Here is a 22,299-nt window from a genome sequence, read left to right as displayed (position 1 = left end):
GGGGGCCGGATGCGGCCCATCGAAGCTATTTATCCGGCCCCCACAGCACAAGGGCAGAAGGGGGTTGGACTAAATGACCCAAGGGGTATCTTCTTCTCTTACAACCATTATTATTATTATTATTATTATTATTATTATTATTATTATTATTAATATTATATTGTATGACACAACAAACAAGATAGATATGCTGGATTTCATATCACAAAATCACATTATTATTATTATTATTACAGTAGAGTCTCACTTATCCAACGTTCTGGATTATCCAACGCAATTTTGTAGTCAATGTTTTCAAAACATCATGATATTTTGGTGCTAAATTCATAAATATAGTAATTACTACATAGCATTACTGTGTATTGAACTACTTTTTCTGTCAAATTTGTTGTATAACATGATGTTTCGGTGCTTAATTTGTAAAATCATAACCTAATTTGATGTTTAATAGGCTTTTCCTTAATCTCTCCTTATTATCCAACATATTCGCTTATCCAACGTTCTGTCGGCCCGTTTATGTTGGATAAGTGAGACTCTACTGTATCATTAACATTGAGGCTTGGTGGCCATCTGTCAGGGGTGCTTTGCTAGTGCTTTTGGTGCACAAAGGCAGAAGGGGATTGGACTCAATGGCCCAAAAGGGTCTCTTCCAACACTCTTTTTTATTATTGTTGTTTATTATTATTATTATTATTATTATTATTATTATTATTATTATTATTGCTCGGTGGCCAACTATAGTCCGGCCCTCCAACAGTCCGAAGGATCGTGAACCGGCCCCCTGTTTAAAAAGTTTGGGGACCTCTGGTCTATTTATTAGGAAGCCATTTAAGGCACCTGGGTATATGCATTAGATCTTTTTTTTCAAAATAGTCAAATGTTTGGTTTTGAAATATAAATAATTATAGGTTGTAGTGGGCCTAATTCATGTCAGGATTATGGAAGTGACTGGGGGCTGGAGATTGTCATATTAGGTCCCCAGTTGTAGAAATAGAAAAAGTGCCAAAGTTGCTAGTTGTGACTTTATAATCTTCCTAGACCGTAAGGTAAGGTAGGACACATCTGGTTTTTGCAGATGTCCCAAACACAGCTGAACATTTTTTGAGCAAGACTGGTCAGAATTATGGTCTGGGGTGGAAACCACATGGAAGCGGGCCACTCCACAATGTTCCTGTCCTGAACCCTACAGATCTATCGGAAGTGGCGGGGGTAGAGTTCAGAGGGAGTGCAAATTGCCACATGGATTAAAGAAGTTTGTGCAAGACCTCTTTTGAATGGTCCATTTCTTTCATTTGTATGTTTGTGCTCAAAGGCAGGATATATTGTAGCCAGGAGTAAACTTTGTTTGCGAGATACCTGATGAAACTTGATTCTGGCCTTTTGTTTTAAGTAAATAAGGAACATCATGTTTTTAATTTAAGATCTAGACAAGAATCTGCAAATTGGAATTACTTGAAACAGTGCATAGAAACTAACTTCATATCATTGTTCTATCTACTAATGCATATATGTTTTCCTGAGTATTATACAATCCCAGTTGTCTTTTCTGTCTTTCCTATTCCTTATTCCTTTTGCAAACAGAGCCAAATCCAGCTTCATTACTGGCTATGCTCCACGTGTTTGTTTTCTGTACACGTGCTACTCTTGCCAGCTCTGTTGGGCTTTGGCTGTGAGGTGGGGGGAAAGGCAGGATGGAAGGGTGGCAGAAAGAAACGGGAGCAGGCTGCTGCTATACAAACTCATATTTGTTTAAAGCTTAAAGGCTGCTTGAGAGAACTTTTGGAGTGAGGGGAAAGTGGTAGGGAGGGAGCGGGGAAATGGAGAATGTAAACTGTGTCAACGCAAGCAAACCTTCCAGCTGGACCTACTCATGCTGCCTTTGTGAAGAGCTCAGAGAGAAGAGTAACTTTTTAGGGATGCTGAATATCTAAGCTATTAAACAAGAGAAGGGGCACAACCAAGTGTTGCTTGTTAACAGGAGTGCTTTTTGTTTATGGTTCCATTACACCACCTTGGTTTTCTGTTTTTCTTTGCTTTGACACTTAATGTTCAGTAGGTGATGTGCAGGCTCAGTTGTCATTGGGCTGCATATTGGTAGATTTGCCTTCTTAAAGTCTTCTCATCTCAGGCCTTTTGAACTCTGCAAGCCTTGATATTTCTCCAGACATTCTTTCTCTTTCCCATTTTGGCTCAATTTCTATTTGTACCCACCTGTTGTGTTCGCTTTTAGAGGAAGTGATACTTCATTTATTTATTAAAATATCTATCTCCCATCCTGTATCTCAAGATATCTAGTAAGTGCAATAAAATCAACTTGATCAATGTAAAGAAGGTAAATAGTGTGATAGATTTTAAAAGCCTAAAAACATATGAAATAATTTAAACATTTCAGTCAAAACCGTTTAAAGCTATCCACATGTGTGTGTTCATATGAAGCCTATTTAGCCTTCAGATCAACATTGGAATGACAACAACATTGGCACCTACTGGGTCTCTAAGGACAGGGTACTCTATAAATGGCATATAGAAATGGCATATAACTATGAGTATTTGAGTGAAACCACATAGTTGGTTCAGATTACAATGTTCCCTCACTTATTGTGGGGGTTAAGTTACAGGATCACCCGCAATAAGTGAAAATCCGTGAAGTAGGGACGCTATATATTTATACATTATTTTAGTAGTTATACACCATGTTAAGTCTTTATCAACCAATTGGGTGTTGATAAATCACCTCCTTCCCCTCTTGTTGCTGCTTGGGCTCCTTTTCTCTCCCTTCGACTTCTCCTTCCTCCCTTCCTTAGGCTGTAAATTGGAATTTTTTATGATTTTTAATATTATTTTAGAGTTTATTGAAAAATCACAAAACAGAGAATCCGCAAAAAGCAAACCGCAGAGTAGTGAGGGAACACAGTATTACACCTTATCTCAGTCAATATATTTATTTATTTACATTACTTTTACCCCGCCTTTCTCTCCTAGGACACTCAAAGCGGCTTACAGTAAATAGGCAAAAATTCAATGCCTAAAAACAATGTAAAAACAACAATTCATATAAAACAATCTACAAAACAACAGTTCATATAAAACAGATACCATTACAAAATAAAAACACATTATATAAAAATTTTAAGATTGTCCAAGATTAAAATCCATTCATCCAGAATCCTCAAGTCTTCGTACAGGTCATGTAAAGTCCATGTTCTCATTCATTAAAAGCTTGTGTGCACAACCATGTCTTTAAGGCTTTCCTGAAGCCTAGGAGAGTTGGTATCTGCCGTATGTTGCTGGGGAGGGTGTTCCACAGCCGAGGAGCCACCACCGAGAAGGCCCTGTCCCTCGGTCCCACCAGCCTCGCAGCCCCCCGATGATCTAAGAGTTCTAGAAGGCTCATATAGCTGTTATTGTATGCATTCAGAATGGTCCAGATACAATAACAAAGTCATTTTACATTTAATCATAAAGGGCATGTTAGAGTACAGTTATTATTTCACAGCCATATATCTAGCTGAGGGTTTTTCACTTCATCTTCTATATTCCAGAAATGGGCATTGATGGCGGGCATCTAGTGTCCCATTGGATGGGCATTGGTTCTGTGGACTTCCCAGACTGGAAAAAGGACTCACGTAGGAATTGTGATTGGTTCCTAATCTTGTTGCTTTTTAGAAAGACTGATGCTTTTTATGATATTACTTTTTAAATTGATTTTTGTTATTTGCTAACTGCCATGTTTTAGTGAAAATATAAAAATGTAACAATACATCAATAAGAGAAGAAATGGGTTTGTATTTTGGTCTAGATGCAGTTTAGGGAATGAAGGAAGCACAGGTGCTCAGACAAAAAGTTCCTGAGCAGTGTTTTGCATGTTTTCCTTCATGTTATAAAACAAATATGTTTTATTAAATTTTGGGGGATTTCCTTAACACATTGAGCATCTTCCCGCTGATTATTTGTGGTGAACACTTAAGTTTTTAATTGATTTGTTGTTGTTGGATAGCAGAAGTAGATGGTATTGATTTCTCAGCAACAGATATTTGAAAAAGTATCTGATTTTTGTTATTTGATTTTAATTTGTCAATAAATGTAATTTATTTTTGTTATTTGATTTTAATTACATTCAAAGTTTCCAGTTTTATTTGAAAATGTGTATGTTTGGCAATCACAGATCTAATTCAGCCCTGAACACTTTAGGGCCTGTGGGACTGATACAAAGAAGTGTAATCAAAATAATGTCTGCAGACCAGGTAGGAAGCATAGTTATGGGACATATACAATTGGCCCTCCACATTTGCAGGTTTCACTTTTGCAAATTTGATTTTCTAGGTATCTGTGTCTTCCAGGGTGACTTTGAAGTTGAGCATATAGTTCCTCTGGGCACAGAGTTTCCCAGAGAGAACTTAGGGTGATTATATGGTCAACTTCCAAAAAATTCCTAGAGAAAACATATTTGTTGTTATTAACTGCATTCAAGTCGACTTCTGCTTATGACAATCCTGTGAATGTGAAATTTACAAGTTACTGTATCCTCAACAGCCCTGGCCAGGTTTTGCAGACTTAAGGCTATGGCTTCTTTGATTGAATCTACCCAGCTGGAATGCAGTCTTCCTTTTCTTCTTTTTGCCCCCTACTTGACTAAATGATTTCACCTTTTCTATTGACTCATTCCTTCTCATGATATGGCCAAAGTACAATAGCCTCAGTGTAGTCATCAAGGCCTCTAGAGAAAGTGATTTGTTCTAGGGCCCGTTTATTTGTTACTTTAGCAGTCTATTCTATCTTATAGCTCTTCTGTAGCATCACATCACACGTTTTTCTTTTATTTCTGTTATCTTTTTTTCTTCACTGCCAGCTTTCATAGAATCATAGAATAGTAGAGTTGGAAGAGACCTCATGGGCTATCCAGTCCAACCCCCTGCCAAGAAGCAGGAAATCGCATTCAAAGCACCCCCAACAAATGGCCATCCAGCCTCTGTTTAAAAGCCTCCAAAGAAGGAGCCTCCACCACAGTCCGGGGAGAGAGTTCCACTGCCGAACAGCCCTCACAGTGAGGAAGTTCTTCCTGATGTTCAGGTGGAATCTCCTTTCCTGTAGTTTGAAGCCATTGTTCCGCGTCCTGGTCTGCAGGGCAGCAGAAAACAAGTTTGCTCCCTCCTCCCTATGACTTCCCCTCACATATTTGTACATGGCTATCATGTCTCCTCTTAGCCTTCTCTTCTGCAGGCTAAACATGCCCAGTTCACAACCAACAGAAAGGAGGAAACCATGAAAATGAACAAAATCTGGCTACCAGTATTAAAAACTCTAAAATCAGAACAGTAAATAAGGAACAACACTCTGAAAACAGAGGAATTCAGACATGAATCCATCAGGGGCCCCTGATTGTTGATGTTTTTAGCCTACAACTCCCAGAAATCCCAGCCAGTTTACCAGCTGGCCAAAATCATCTGGGGACGCCAAGTTGAGTAACACTGATAGCTTAAGATTATCTGCTCTGACTAGACATGGTTGAGAGGCATCTTGGGCAGGGTTCTTTCCTTTGACCTGCCATATGATTCTTTTGAGAAGAGATGCAAGTGATTGTAAACCCAAAGCCTGTCACTGAGCCATGCCCATTCCAACTGGTAAAATAAATGCATCTACCCTTACTTGGAAGCTTATTACAAATGGGAAGAAACATGTGTATTGATAATACAACTTTATATCTCATCAGTATAGGGTGCTTTTAAAAAATATCTAGTACTATCCACCATGAAGGCCACAAACCTATGCAAAGCAACAAAGAGCAAGCTTCTTTAAGGTCACTGAGGATTCCTTCTGAACAAACCCGTTTAAGATTGTACTACACAATATCAACAGAAAAACCTTGAATTCACAAAACGTTCTGATTTTAGAGTTTTTAATACTGGTAGCCAGATTTTGTTCATTTTCATGGTTTCCTCCTTTCTGTTGGTTGTGAACTGGGCATGTTTAGCCTGCAGAAGAGAAGGCTAAGAGGAGACATGATAGCCATGTACAAATATGTGAGGGGAAGTCATAGGGAGGAGGGAGCAGGCTTGTTTTCTGCTGCCCTGCAGACCAGGACGCGGAACAATGGCTTCAAACTACAGGAAAGGAGATTCCACCTGAGCATCAGGAAGAACTTCCTCACTGTGAGGGCTGTTCGACAGTGGAACTCTCTCCCCCAGACTGTGGTGGAGGCTCCTTCTTTGGAGGCTTTTAAACAGAGACTGGATAGCCATTTGTTTGGGGTGCTTTGAATGTAATTTTCCTGCTTCTTGGCAGGGGGTTGGACTGGATGGCCCATGAGGTCTCTTCCAGCTCTGATTCTATGATTTAATATAACCTATATTTCTATATTTACCAGGTAAACATGTTCACCAAGTTGAGATTCTATTCTCAGTTCCATGGAGAATCACAACTATATCTGAATTAATGCAGTTCCATCTTTGCTGCAGTGTTCCTGTTACAGGACTATAATAACACTTTAACTGTTTTGCAGCATCCTGTGGAAACCCTGGCCTTATAGTTTGGTAAGGTATTGTAGTTTTCTGGATGCAAATTCCCATTCTCAGGATTCCATGGGATGTTGCCACGGTATTGAAAAATGGAACCATAGAGCTATAATTATACTGTAAACGGATCCCATTTTGGGAGAAAGGCAGAACTTTATAAATGTTTTTTTATTATTATACAATTATTGGTTCTATTACATTTTATACAGCACACTCTTTTATAGTTTGCTTAAACATTTTCACCCCACCACGGTGCTCCCCTCCCCCCGTCTCAAGCCACAATTCTTACATATCATCTGTCCAAAACCTCATTTCCTCTTGTGACGGTAACTTTCCTTCCTTGTTTTTTAAACCTTTTACAACAAATTTTCCCCACACAGCATCATAATCGCTTTGTTTCCATATACCTTTTTTAACCTTTAATATACATGTTAGTTTATCATTTATTGCTAATTTCCATGCTTCTTTATACCACTCCTCTATTTGTATGTTCATTTCTTTTTTCCAATTCCTTGCTATAAGTAATCTTGCTATTGTTACTAGATTTGTTATCGCATCTTTCTCCTCCTTTTTCCATTGTTTATTATTATATAATGATAATAATGCTATGCTAGGACTTTTATCAATTTTCATATTCATTATATCTTCTATTTCTCTAAAAACTTTCCCCCAAAATTTGTTTACATATTTGCATTGCCACCACATGTGTATATAAGTTCCTGGTTCTTGGCACCCTCTCCAGCAATTTTTTGAATTATTTTTATTCATATATGCTATTCTTACTGGTGTCAGATACCACTTCCATATTAACTTGTAGTAATTTTCTTTAACCCGTATTGATAAATTTTTTAAGTGTCTTTGTCCCCATAACTGTTGCCATTCTATTTCGCTTATTTTTATCCCTAAGTCTTCTTCCCAAGACTCCTTAAGGGTATTCTTATTTATTTTCCCCTCCTTCGTTTCGATTAATATCTTATAATTTCTACTAATTATACCTCTCAAGTTTTCCTGTTCCTCTACAGCCCTTCCCTTCTGTATTGTTAGCTCAAATTGACTAAGTTGGCTTCCATTTCTATTGTTTTTTTCCCAATTTTTAAACCATTGTTCTAATTGTATACAGTGGAACCATGTCAATTTTATTTCTTTAAACTCTTCCAACATCATTTCCTTCTTCATTCTCACCTTCAGCCAATCCTCTATCCTATCTAATTTTTTCTCCCTTAATTTTTTATCCATTACTTTTTTTAAATTTTTAGGGAATTTTTTTTCCATCACTATTGGGGTTATGATTGACCCCTCCCCTATTAACTTCCTCCTATATTTATTCCACACTTCTAATATATTGCTCAACATTGGGTTTCTAATTTCCCTCATTTCTTTTTTAGTAAACTGTTTAAAAAATATATTCCAAATTTCATCCTCCACTTTTCCTGAATCATTACTAAGCCAATCTATTCCCTCTCTTTTAACCATTCCTTCTATCACCCAGCTTAATCTGCTTGCTTCATAATATTTTTTAATATTAGGTAGTGCTAGTCCTCCCTCTTTTTGCGATCTATACCATAACTGTTTAGTTAATCTATTTCTTTTACTTCCATTACAATACTTGTTAATCATTTGTTGCCATCTGTTTAGTTCTTCTTCTGTGATTTGAAGTGGTAGCATTCTAAATATAAAATTTATCTTTGGAAGTATTTTCATTTTTACTAATGCTATTCTTCCAAACCAGGATAGGCGTATGTCTTCATATTCTATTAATTTTTTCTGAACCTCTTTCCTTAATGTTACTACATTTAGTTCTTCCATTTTTTTTAAATCCTTTGTTATTAATATTCCTAAGTATTTTAATTCATTCTTAATTCTTATTCCCATTTTACTCTGCTCTATAAAATCTTTCTCTTCTTCCTTTGTATAATTTATTAACATCATTTCTGACTTATTCCAATTAACTTGTAATCCTGTCGTTTTCCCAAATATCTCCAAATGTTCTTTTATTTTGTCCATTTTCTCTATTATATTTTCTATAAATAGCAATGTATCGTCAGCAAATAAGCTCACCTTATGTTTCTCCTCTTTTCCTAGCCCCTCTAGATTCTTATCATTCCTTATACCGTTTGCAAACATTTCTATCACCATAGCAAATAATATCGGCGACAAAGGGCACCCTTGCCTCGTTCCTCTGGACACTTTTATTTCCTTAGTCACTCCATCATTTATAGTTATCTCTGCTGAATTCCTTGAATAAAATTGTTCTAAGATTCCTTTTATTCTATTTCCCATTCCGAATTTATTCAGGATTTCCCTTAATGCCTCCCATTCCACACAATCAAACGCTTTAAAAATATCTAGTGATAATATCCCTGCTTTTTCCTTCCCCTCTTTAGCCAAATAAATTTTTTTTAGTACTCTCCCTATCAAATTTGACATTAGTCTTCCCTTCACAAACCCACACTGATCTTTTTTTATATACTTATACATGCATTTATTCATTCTATTAGCTATTATCGCAGACAGAATTTTTGCGTCCTGATTAACTAACGATATGGGCCTATATGACCCCGGGTCTGTTAAATCTTTATCAGGTTTGGGTATTAATATTATTAGTGATTTCCTCCATGATTCTGGTATTTTATCTCCCTCCATTATCCCATTATACATTTTTAATAATTTTGGAGTTAAAACTTCTCTGAAGCTTTTATAATATTCTGTCCCTAGACCATCCAGGCCTGGAGCTTTCCCCACTTTTAATTTCTTAATAACTTCCTCTATTTCTATCCTCTTAATGGGTTGTTCCAATAGCTCTTTATCCCTCTCCTCCAGCTTGCACTCCCAATTTTCCTCCACATATTTCCTAATTACTTCTATAGAGCTAGCTTTAGTTTGATATAATTCTTTATAAAATTCTTCAAATACCTTCAGTTTTTCTTTCATAGTTCTACATAATTTACCTGTTTTATCTTTTATCATATTTATCATTCCTTCCATTTTCTTTTTTTGTGTTGATTTGGCTAGCATCTTGGAATTCCTATCACTAAACTCAAAGTATTCCCTCCTTAAATAAATTAAATTCTCTTGTACTTCATCTATTTCCATTTTATCCAGTTCCTCTTTTTTTGCTCTCAGCCTTGCATAAGTTCGTATATCTCTCTTTATTACATATGTTTTTTCGATCTCTTCTATTTCTCTTTCTAAATTCCTTTTCCTTTCTTCTTGCCTTTTTTTTAGATTAATTGTCTCTTTTATGCATAACCCTCTAGTCACTGCTTTCATGGTGTCCCATAGAACTCCTTTTGTCACCCCCTTTTCATTAAAGCCCCATATTTCTTGCCATTCTACTTGCATTCTGTCTACTATCTCTTTATAATTCAATATTTTCGTATTTAACCTCCACCTCTTCATTTTGTCATAATCACATTTCAGCACCAACTCAATCGATACCAGAGCATGATCCGAAATCTTAATTATCCCAATATCAGCATTTAACACTTTACTTAACATATTTTTGGAGACAAAAATATAATCTATTCTTGTATACACCTTATGCACCGATGAATAATATGTATATCTGCTTTCATTCCCTTTTACCAATCTCCACACATCCTTCAGTTGCCATTTATTCATTACTCTACTTAAGTCCGTTATTTCGATATTTCTTGTTTTTGATGCTAACATTGTTTTATCCTTCTTTGGGTCCATATAACAATTACAATCTCCTCCAAATATTACATTTTGTTGGTGATAATTCTCTATTTGCTCTAATACTTTTTCGTAAAATTCTTGCTGTTTAACATTTGGTGCATATACATTTACTAATACATATTTTTCTTCCCCTATTTCACCATATATTATTATGTATCTTCCCTCTTCATCTTTCAATACCTTATTTATACCCAAATTGCATTTCTTTGCTATTATTATAGCTACACCTCTTGACTTTGATGACCCAAAAGATTTCTCATAATTCCTTATCCAGCTCGACTTTAGTTCATTTAAGCCCAGTTTATTCTGATGCGTTTCCTGTAGGAAGATGACATCCGCCGCGTCCTTCTTCAGTAGGGCTTCAATCCGCCTTCTCTTAATTACCGTCCCCAACCCTCTCACATTAAGTGTTGAAATTCTTAATTTATGAGACATCATTTCCATTTCCCTTTAAAAGCTTTTTTGTGGCTTGAACCAATGTGAACCCTTGACCCTTACCCTCCCCTACCCTTGCCCACCCTTCCCCCCTCCTCCCCCTTGATCCCCCCCTTCCCTCATTCCCCCCTTCCTCCCCTTCCATTCTTCGGGACTCCTCGTCCCAATCATGGCCCCCGGCCTTCCCAATTGGGGAGGGGGAAGGCGAAGTCATCCCATGGCCCAGAGTCTCCCTCCCCCCGAGTGCTCATTTTAAATTCAATAATAAATTTAATTGCAGTGTTACGCTTTCTTCTTACATCCCGATTCCTCCAGTGGCGCCAAATAATTCCTCCGTTACTCCTGCTTCCGAACCCTTCTCCTCCTCCTCCTTTCGATCTCTCTCTTGTTTTCTTATTATACCGAGCTCCTCCAATAGTTGATGTCCTTGCTCCAATGAATCTATTCTATATCTCTTGCCTTTCCATTGGAATTTGAGAAAGATAGGATATCCCCAAGTGTACAAAATTCCGGCCTTCATTAATTGGATCGTAATAGGCTTCATTGAATATCTCCAATTCTTAGTTTCAGTACAATAGTCATTGAATATCTCCAATTTTGAGTCGCCCATCTTTAAATATTCTGGGTTCTTCTTTAATATTTTCATCAAATTTTCTTTCTTTACGAAGTTTTGAAATCGGATTATTATATTCCTAGGAATTATTTTATTTCTTCCACTCGGAAGGCGGTGAACTCTCTCGATATCTAATTCTGACCAGTTTAATATCGGCGTGATCTTTTGCAACCACTTCAAAATCTCGGTTTTCAGATCTTCTTTCTTATTCCCTTCTGGGTAGTTTCTAATTATTGCGTTGTTTCTTCTTTGATTATCTTGCATATACACGAACTTTCTTTCCACATCTGAAAGCCTATTTTCATTTTTTTGCGTTTGTTGTTTGAGTACAAGTTGTTCCTGTTTATTTTTCCCGATTTCAGATTTATTTGTTTGTATCTCTCCATGTGCTGTTTTCAAACTTTCTCTTATTGTCTGAAATTTTTCATCTGAGCTTTTCCTTTCTGCCTCCAATTGTGCTTTTATTTCTTTGTTGCTGGTCAGAATTTCTTGCTTCAAAACCTGGATCTCGCTCTTCCTCATTTCTCTTTCTTTATCAAACATCAAATTCAAATTCAAATTCATTTCCTTTGTTTGTCTTTCACTCTCCTCTTTGATCAATTCCGCTATTTTATTTAACAATTGGCCACTGCCCATTTCATTCCCCATTTCTTTCCTCTCTCTGCTCTCACTGCTTCCTTTTAGTTCTGCTGATAAACATGGCAGAGAGGTAGAAATGCCTCCTCCTCCTATTGCCCCCTCCGCTTGAGGGGGGGTCCGTTTTAATTGTTTCCCCTCCTTAATTGAGGTGGGGGGACTTCTTTTAACAATGCTCATTTCCTTGGGGATCTGAGAAACCCTTTCCAGTCTAGAAAAAGATCTGTCCGAAGGCCTTGTGCGTGACCAAAGAGGATTTTTTGGGATATCCTGACTTTGTTTATTCCTTCTCATTCACCTCCCTTCAGTTGCTCCTTCCGTATTTATCAATTTTTTTTTTTTTATAAGTACTTAGTTCCCCCTTTCGACGCAGTCCAAAAAAAAACAACCCTAGTACGCCTTGCAAGGCCTTGCAAGGCCTTGTAACATTATTTCCTTTGGAGCCTTTGGAACCAGGGGATTCGCTTTTAATCTGATGAGGAAAGCTCACTCCTTCCTCAAAGGAGGCTTCCAGATGATTATATTCAATCTTGCTAATTATTTTAATGCTTATTTGAGCTACAGACTATTTTTCTTCTCCGGCTTCGCACGCGTTCGCACTCATCATGTTACTTTCGCTTTTGCTTTCAGCCTGCTTTCAGCCTGCTTCGGCCAGCTTCCCCTCACTTCTGCCAAAGCTCATAAATCAAAGCAATTAAGTGGTAATAGATTACCTTTTCAGGTTTCTTGTATGCTCAACACTCTCATCTCCCTTTTAATCCATAAAGATCCTTCCTCGATCCCTTTTTCACTGCTTTTCGCTTTGTTTTCTCAAGAGCTGAAAGGAAAGACGTCTTTACCCGGCCATAGCTGACTCCGCCTCCCCGGAGAAAGGCAGAACATAAACCATATGTAATAATTGAAAGGGACCCAGCTGGTATACACATTCTTCCATCTACACTTACAGTTTTGTAATGTGTGATTATGGTTTTAATTTCTCTGTGTAGCTCTCACACCAACTGAGTTTGCACTGGGAAGGATGTAGATGCGTAAGTTTTCAATTAGAGTCATGTTGTCAAATGAGTTCTTTCTTAAATGTAAAAAAGCTGGAAGACTTAAGTTTTTCTTCTTTCTATTCAATGGCATTTGTTTTTATAAACTTCTGATTTATCAATTAATATTTTATCCTACTATTGCTAAAAAAATCCACAACTTGCAATGTATATCTTTGCATCCTTTCTTCCTCTCTAGAGGATCAGTTAAAATTAGCAAACAACAAAAATGATTTAAGGCTATCTTGTAAACCTAAGACCAGAGTTTCCAAGGTTACATTCTGTAGACTGGACAACAGCACCCCGAATCCTCAGAGAATTTTAGGATTCTGAAGGTTGAGTTCAAAAGTAACGTTTCGAAGCTCTATCTAAAAAAAAAAAATCAGTATTAGGAATCACATAATATGGCAGACCACTTTGTTGTGTTCTCATTGTTTATATTTTAGAGCTATATTGTTGTCAAGTAGCATGTACATTAATTAAATGTGGAAAGACAGAACACTGTTAAAGAAGAATTGTAGGTGCAGGTTTCCCTTGAGGTGGAAAATTAGGTCAGGATGTGCTTTGGTAAGAGAGAGCATTATGGATAGGAAAACTATGTTTAACCTTTTATTTTGAATTGAATTCTCAGTTAAGGCCTCTCTTTGCATGCTTTGGGTGCTTCGAGAAGAAGATAGCCAACTTTTGCAGTCCTGAACTTGTTTGAAGTGACGACTTCCTAAATTGTTCCACTTCAGAAGAGTTTTCCTTGTCTGTTCCTCTTCCACCGACGCAATCATTATAATGATTATTTGCCCCCAGCACAATTTGTTAATTGGCCATTAAATCCTGCCAAGAGGTGAGAGGCATTCTGCCATTAAATCACCCCATAAATCACGGGGCTGACAAAAACATAGTTATCATTTGGCTGGCTATTGCATTCTTACCCTATGGTTTCATGCGTGCTTTTAATTGGACATGTGCGTGTATGTGTATCTTCAAGTTGCCTCTTGAATTGTGCTGAATTCCATAGGGTTTTGTTAGGTAATGAGTATTCAGAGATGGTTTTGCCAGTTCCTTCCTCTGAAATGTCGCCAGTGGCACCTGGCATTCATTGAATATCACTCAATAAACAAGGAGAGTTGTAGTTAGTGTGACACCAGCACGATTTGGTAGATAAATCTTGGGACCTTACAGAACAGGCATGGGCAAACTTTGGCCCTCCAGGTGTTTTGGACTTCAACTCCCACAATTCCTAACAGCCTGTAGGCTGTTAGGAATTGTGGGAGTTGAAGTCCAAAACACCTGGAGGGCCAAAGTTTGCCCATACCTGTTATAGAACCACATCACCCAGGATTACATAGCTTTGAGCCATGTGGTGTCAAAGTGCATTAATTCTACAGCATAGATGCACCCCCTAGTTACCTTCTACTCAAGCCATGGACCACTAAGTCCATGTGATGTCAAAGTGCATTAATTCTACAGCATAGATGCACCCCCTAGTTACCTTCTACTCAAGCCATGGACCACTAAGTCCATGTGATGTCAAAGTGCATTAATTCTACAGCATAGATGCACCCCCTAGTTACCTTCTACTCAAGCCATGGACCACTAAGTCCATGTGATGTCAAAGTGCATTAATTCTACAGCATAGATGCACCCCCTAGTTACCTTTTACTCAAGCCATGGACCACTAAGTCCATGTGATGTCAAAGTGCATTAATTCTACAGCATAGATGCATCCCATAGTTACCTTCTACTCAAGCCATGGACCACCAAGTCCATGTGATGTCAAAGTGCATTAATTGTACAGCATAGATGCACCCCCTAGTTACCTTCTACTCAAGCCATGTTTCAGTGTCTGCCACATTCCTGTCTGCCAAGACAGTTATGGCGAAGGGGACGCTTGCCATCTCTCCCTGCAGGTTTTCACTCGAAGAGGGCTCGGCCCTGCCAACGTCTTGACAGCTGGCCCACGGCATGCATATTAGCTGCTCCTTTCCTGTCCACTCCACTTCCTCCTCTTCCCAGCCATCTTTCTTCGCCCCTCTCTACAAGCGCCAAACTTTGTCCCTTCGCCGAGCCCCAGCCTCTCCAGATTAGAGCTCTCCGGGGACCTTGTCTTTTGAAAAGAGGAAAGAAAGAAAAAGGGGTGAAAAAAGAGGGGGGGAGGGGAAAAAAGAAAGAAAGAAAGAGGGGAGAACAGAAGAATGAAAACAGACCCAAGGGGCAATAGTCCCTCGAGCCATCTCACTGCATTACAATGAATATGGACTCTATTAAGCTCCGTTCTGCCTGTTAGCGTTTCCCGGGGCAACCCAGCTCCCATATGGCAAGCATGCAGCAGATTAGGGTAGGCCTCTAGGCCTCATTGAAGGCCTGAGGCTTGACTGGCAGTTGAACTCCCTCCCCGCTTCTCCTCACACTTGACACTGCCTGTGTTTATCTAAAGCGGGGAGGGGGCTGCCATTGGGAAGGTTATTGTCCAGGGCAATGAGAGATAGGAGAGGGGCATAACTGAGCCAAGCGGGGAAGAAGGAAGGAGGAACATGGGAGGGAATGTGGGGTGTTGTGTGTGTGTGTGGGGGGGCACCATGGCCGAAAGAGGGGAAGAGCGAGGCGAGACTGGGCAAAAGGAGATAGGAAAGGGAGAAGGTTGGAAAGGAGTTTGGGGGGGGGGGGGGAGGCACCATGGCAGGCACTTCATAAATATTCAGGAAGGATATTGAATAGGGAGAGGAGAAATAAAGCAGATGGAATTCATGTTAAAGAACAGTCACAATCGCCCTCCAAAAACGAGAAAAGAAAAGAGGACTGCTTTAAAGGAGCATAGGGAACGGCGTTTATCCAATTAGCAGGGTTGTCAAATTGAATTTATACAGAATTGAAGGTGGGGGGGAGAGGAGTGAAAATTAAGTGTGTGGGGTTGTGGGGGGAGCAATATGGAGAAGAAAGGAAGTGCTCCCCCTGCTCCTTCCCGCTTTGGTAAGGAGATCTTATCCTTTCTAGGGCCCTGGCAGTGTTTTCCAAAGTTGTGTGAGGAGGAAATAGGGATGGCTGAATGGATAGGAGGACAGGATAAGGTTACAGGTAGGGAATATGACAGAAAAAATATGACCACTGCTTCTGGTTAATTCCCTCTTGGTATTAGGAGAATACTGTGGTGAATTTGGGGCTGGTGTGTCAACGGTGTTTTGTGCCTTCAAGTCGTTTCTGACTTATGCCAATCCTACCCTGGGTTGTCTTGGTATACTTCTTTCAGAAGAGATTTGCCATTGCCTTCTTCAGAGGCTGAGAGAGTATGACTTGACCAAGGTCTCGTAGCGGGCTTTGTGGCTGAGAAAGGATTCGGACCCTGGTCTCTAGAGCTGTAGGCCAGCGCTCCAACCACTATATGTACACTGTCTCCAGTATTGTAACCTTTACTATAATACCACCTCACTGGTTAAGTTTGGTCCTCACCAGCTGATCTTGATTAATTCAGTTAATGGAACATTCTGTAAGTATTTATATCATTGTATGTGCATCCAAAGAAATACATGATTTGTTATGGTTAACCCACATACAAACATTGATTTACAGATTGAATGGTGATATTCTGCTTCAGTATATACCTAACAATCTCTGAGGATGCCAGCCATAGATGTGGGCAAAATGTCAGGAGAGAATACATGGCCATACAGCCCAGAAAACACACAACAGTTCACAAATCCATATGTTTCCATTCTTACAAACTAAAGGCCATTATTTCTATGGTACTAAAATGTTGTTGTAGATTCTCACTTTTGGCTGAGTTCACACAAACTAAGTATGCAGTGTTTGGTACCTCTATTATAACCTTCCCTAAGCTGTCATTTTCTAGAAATTTTGAACTACAGTTCCCATAAAGTATTTTTGAGGTGTTCTGACTATGCTTCTGGTAGACATTAGGGCATGAATACATTGTTTGCCATTACTAGGTAGAAGTCCTTCTTGACCTGGGAAATGTTACAGTCTTTCTACGTCAGCTTGAGAAAATGGGCTAACCGGGTGGTTAGCCACCTATACAGTCTAAAGGACTGGCAAGCTTGGTAGTTCACCATGTATCATAACAGCGCACAGCTTTTGAGATGCTCAATCTTATTCTTTTAGCTCACGAAATGATATTTTAAGTCAGTTTTTTTTCCAAATAAATCATGGTTCAGATTAGTTGCAGTTTGTTGTACTTGAATAAGATAAGCAACTGTAGGTTAGATAATGATTGGTAGGGGAGCTTAAATTCCTTGTAACCATTTTGGACAACAAAGTAGACCATATGGCTCATAGTGTGACCTCAAAATTGGCCTTTTGACCATCAAGTGAATGCAAGTTAAAATTGCATATTTTCAAAATCTCAATAAAGGTGTCATCCATAGAGATTACAGATAGTGTAAAATAGCATAGAAGAAGAAGAAATAGCCACCTATAATATGTAATTTCTTCATCCCATTATATAGAAACACACCAGACCAGAATAACTTTACCTATCAAAAATTTGCTCTCATAGGTGAATCTAGGGTTTGGGATTTTAAATCATATTTCTTAATCCTGATTTGTGATCAGTGGGCAAACCAAAAGTAGAGACTGTGGTTGAACTAGGCTTGCAATGACTAGTTTATACGAATAACTGTGGTTATGTATGTTTTTCAGAGGAAACTACTCCTATAGCAGGCCTACATAATTTTTGACCTTCCAGATATTTTGGACTTCAGCTTCCAGAATTCCTGTCTATTGGAGGCATTTGTGGGTTGGACAGGAGCAGGTTGTGCAGGCCTGCCCTAGAGGCTCGGCTGCCAAAAAGATAGAGCAACAGATTGAAACCATAGGTTGCCTGTACATTTAGAAACTCAATTGAATGTTTGGATTCTGTATTATGATCAGCATAAACCATAGTTTGGCAGAAGCTTTATATCTAGGGTGCTACTATTGAGAAAGTAGTGTCTTTACTCACTAATCTGTACTGGTAGACCATTGGTTCTCAACCTGTGAGTCCCCAGATGTTTTAGCCTTCAACTCCCAGAAATCCTAACAGCTGGTAAACTGGCTGGGATTTCTGGGAGTTGTAGGCCAAAACACCTGGAGACCCACAAGTTGAGAACCACTGTGGTAGACTACAGTGTTTTGGTGACCAAAACTTTGAGCCACAGCCTAACCTACCTCTTCAGGCAAGTTACTTTATGTCAGCAGTCCCTCCTATGCTCTTAATTGGCCTCTTGATCTCTTATTCTCAGAGGAGCCCCTCATTCATTTTAATCACAGATTTGTAAGGTGCAGCTTGTTTACCTTAATCACAATAAACATTAATTACGAGCGGTTTAATAACTTTTTATAACTGTAGACAAACCAGTGCACACAGACATAAAATGTTGAGGGATTACGTGATTCAGAACAAAAATAGAATCTAAAATGTCAAGTTTATGCAACCTAATTTTTCACTGGGCGTTTAAATCAGTTTCACGACATTTCAAATTGTATATTTGATGTGGCTTTGCTTTTGCTTTTGCCTTGGGGAATGGCTTATAAGATGGTCTGGACTCTGGAGCTTCAGATTCCTTGTAAATGTCACCCAAACAGAGAAGATGAATGGGTGGCTTTACACTCTTGCCTTCTCCCCCCTCTTTTCTCTTTTAGCACTTCTCATCCTAAGAGCAAATGGCTAGTTATAGACATCCTTTCTCTGAGCACTGTCCAAAATCCATTTTTGCCACTTATGATGGAAATGAAACACCACCTCTGTTCTGGGTTTCCATAAAATCCAGCATGAAACTTGTTATGAGAATGGTGTATCAGTTGGGACATGGAAGCCTAGCAAAATTAGATAATGGTGAGGAGTCCAACAGTTTCCAGGGGGCTTTAAGTGATTCATCCCTGATTTAGGCCATAAGCATGCCTTTCGTGAAAGGGTGGCATTGCCTATAGACAAGAAGAGATGAGAACCAAACATTTTTTTTATTTTGGACTGAATTTGTTGCAGTGATCGCAACAAAAGTCCAGAGAGAGGTACTCCCAAATAAATGTGCATATATTGCAAATGAGGTCATTCGACTGTAAATGAACCAATCCATTTGACTGAAGACATGGCAGAATTGCACTTGCCCTTAGACAGGAAACCACCTTATATGCTTTGACTATTCTGCCTCGGCCTGAGTCCTCTAGTCATCTCTGCTTTCACAAACACCTTTCTCCCCCCCTGGCTCCCCCCCCTTTTTTTTTTTTACTTCTCCCCATGCAATAAAAGGAATTCTCATGCCCAACAGCTGAAACAAGGGCTGGTTTTCATTTAAGACCCTCCTCATAAATTTCAGATGGTGTGCTAGTAACAAGAATGGCTTGGCTGGGCCTTATTTAAGCAGCAGGGGGCTTGGAGCTGCAAGCAGCATTTCCTCAATAAAACCATCAAAAAACACCTCTATTGCTGCCAATGTTAGAATTGTAGAGCTCTATCTTCCTTTGTGTCTTCCCCTTTACTTAATCTTATTCCTTACAATGTATATGCCCCCCCCCCCCCCCCAGTATGATGGAGAATTGGTAACTTTGCTGTTAACTTTTACACCCTGTTCATCTGATTCATTCCTCCTAAATCTCACTCTGCTAATAGCTTTGTCCTTTGATTTACGGAAAGTCATTTCCAGACCCTCAGTCTGCGGACAGGAAATTGTTGTCTTAACCTGACAGGAAAACAGATATATAAACAGAATTGTTGTTTTTAACTCCTCAGTCCAGTAAAGTTATTGTATCTTTGACAAGTAATGTGAGAGTGTTACAGGCTTCTGATGATATGACAGTGAACCGGATCATCACAACCCAAGTTTAAACATTTGAGGCACTTTGTTTTGAGGAGGGGAATTAAACACAGATAAAAATCGCTTCCATTATAGCCAGCGAAACTTGAAAATTCTCAATTTTTGGTAGGATCATGTTAAAAATATTTAGTTTTATAATACATTTGGAACAGAAAATTGTAATATTAAAAGACAACTAAAATATTGTAAAGTTAAAGCTCAAGAACAATTAAAAGCCCATCAAGAAAAAGTAAGTCATTGCTCTCATACACCAATTGAAAATAAGTAGAGTGTTGTCTAGAACAGGACTTCTTAAACTTTTTCAACTTACGATTTTGACCGCAGGTATATAGGTAATTTAGTGATAATAAACCAGTATTTGCAAGGCTTGCTAAACCAGCTGGCTTTTCTTTTTATAAAGTACAACTGAAATATTTTCTGCAGAGTCCTCTGTTAACACTGCCCATTGTTAACAGACATTAAAATGTCTAAAGCAGCCACTGGGTTCAGAAATGTTTTATTGTTGCCAAATTTTTCACAACCCCAATATTGAACTAAGAGGGACCCCATTTGAGGTCGGGACCCAAAGTTTAAGAAGCTTATAGCACAATATCTTGTTAAATAGTCACCTTCATAAAATATTTTTTATTATTTTGAATATTCAATTATGGATTATTTTTTAAGTTGATGCAGCTAAACTAGAACAAGTCTTTTTGGGATCTCCAAAATAAAATTGGAAAGAACAGGTAACAAAAAGTGGGACTTTTTGATCTTTTTTATTAGTCTGCATGTGCCTTATTTGTGTCTCTCTGCTTTTATTGGACCTTAATCTATATAAGTTTGTTTGGATCCAGCTGGAAGCTTGTTCAGTGAACTGGTTTTGTTAAAAATAAAAATTTCTTACTATAGTATTTCAGTAAATTCTGTTTAGTTTCTCGTGTATCTTTTCTGTGTTTCCTTCATTTCAACATTTTCTTTTCTCTTTCCTTCCCACAATGGAATCTGTTTGTATAAAAAAGAGCCGCAGGGCTGAGGAAATCTATTCATTTGTCTTTCTGTTTAAATGGAAATATTTTTTATAACCACAGCCAAATAACTAGGTAACAGAACTTGGCATACAAACTAATTGAATTGCAGTTGATTGGACATGTTCTTTTTATGTGCTGAAACTATGCTTAATAGCACATTTGTTTACTGGGATGTTTAATCTGTGCCAGGTAGAATTCATACCATGTGAGCTAAATAGTATGCCTTTTCTTACCTGTAAATTATATAGGAATTTTTAGTGGAATGGTGTGAGGGATGCAATTCTACTGGTCCCTTCAATGAACATATCACCTGTAAAATTAGAGCTCATAAATGTTACTAAATCTCCTATAATTCCAACCAGTATGAGCACTAGTTCTCCCATAAGTGACTTTTATTCTCCTTTCTTCTTCTCAGGTACTATTGCAGTGACAGGAAGCTTCTGCTTATTTTTCCTGTAGAAATTGTTGCTCAAAAAGGTAATTATTTATGTTAACTTAAAGTATTTGCAAAACTGTATGTTAAAATTCTCATGATTTCTCTGTAGTCATACATTGTCAGTTACAGTATAGTTGGAGTTACCTTCTTGATGTTTGGCTTAGAGATCTTATGACCTTTTCGACTTCTGGATAACATGCAATAAACATTATATCCATGGAACCACTTACTATATAATTTATTAATAAAATTAGGAAAAGTAGCATTATTATAATAGAATAATGGAGTTGGAAGAGACCACATGGGCCGTCTAGTCCAACCCCCTGCCATGCAGGAGGTAGCCACACAAATGGGGATTGTGCTACAACAGTTGTGCTTATGTAAGCAGAGGAGGCAATAGGATTTTAACTGCCTCCTTTATTCATCTCTAGTTGCTTTCCTGGCAACAAGGAGTCCAGGAAAATGTGTATCCCTCTTTTTTCCAGTGGATAACATTTTATTTATTTATTTATTTATTTACAATATTTATATTCTGCCCTTCTCACCCCGAAGGGGACTCAGGGCGGATTACAATGAACATATATATGGCAAACATTCAATGCCAACAGACAAACAACATACATTAGACAGACTCAGAGGCATTTTTAACATTTTTCCAGCTTCACAATTCCGGCCACAGGGGGAGCTGTTGCTTCACCGTCCAGTAGTGGCTGTACTTCCGCATTCCTTTCCTCGTGTTTTGGTGTTGTAAATTAGCCTCCCGCATAAAGCGTCCCTAAATTTCCCTAATTGACAGGTGCAACTGTCTTTCGGGGCTGCATAGGTCAACAGCAAGCCGGGGCTATTAATGGTCGGAGGCTTAACCCGACCCGGGCTTCGAACTCATGACCTCTCGGTCAGTAGTGATTTATAGCAGCTGGTTACTAGCCAGCTGCGCCACAGCCCGGCCCCAAACATGAAATTTCTGGTTTCCTTATTTGCTTGTATAATCCAACAAGCAGGATATACAACAAAATATTGTAGCTGGCAACCCTTCTGTTCAGGATCTCAGTTAGAAAGTCACGGCATTCTAAAGATATTCCTGCCAACTGTCCCCTGTATCCAAACCCTATCTTGTTAATGTTGGGGGG

At 38.6% G+C, this 22,299-nt stretch overlaps 1 protein-coding gene across 2 annotated transcripts in view; it reads left to right on the top strand.

The window, feature by feature from the left end:
• Positions 1-22,299, top strand: part of boc (BOC cell adhesion associated, oncogene regulated) — a 78,997-nt gene that overhangs the window by 20,957 nt on the left and 35,741 nt on the right. For both annotated transcript variants that reach the window (XM_008107868.3, XM_008107867.3), the window contains exon 2: positions 21,149-21,210. The gene's annotated coding sequence lies outside the window, so the exon portion shown is untranslated. The remainder of the gene's footprint in view (positions 1-21,148; positions 21,211-22,299) is intronic.

Source organism: Anolis carolinensis, chromosome 3 (genome assembly GCF_035594765.1).
Source record: "Anolis carolinensis isolate JA03-04 chromosome 3, rAnoCar3.1.pri, whole genome shotgun sequence".
Lineage (NCBI taxonomy): Eukaryota > Metazoa > Chordata > Lepidosauria > Squamata > Dactyloidae > Anolis > Anolis carolinensis.
The sequence above is the reverse complement of the archived record's forward strand: the minus strand, read 5'-3'. Positions and strand labels throughout refer to the sequence as shown.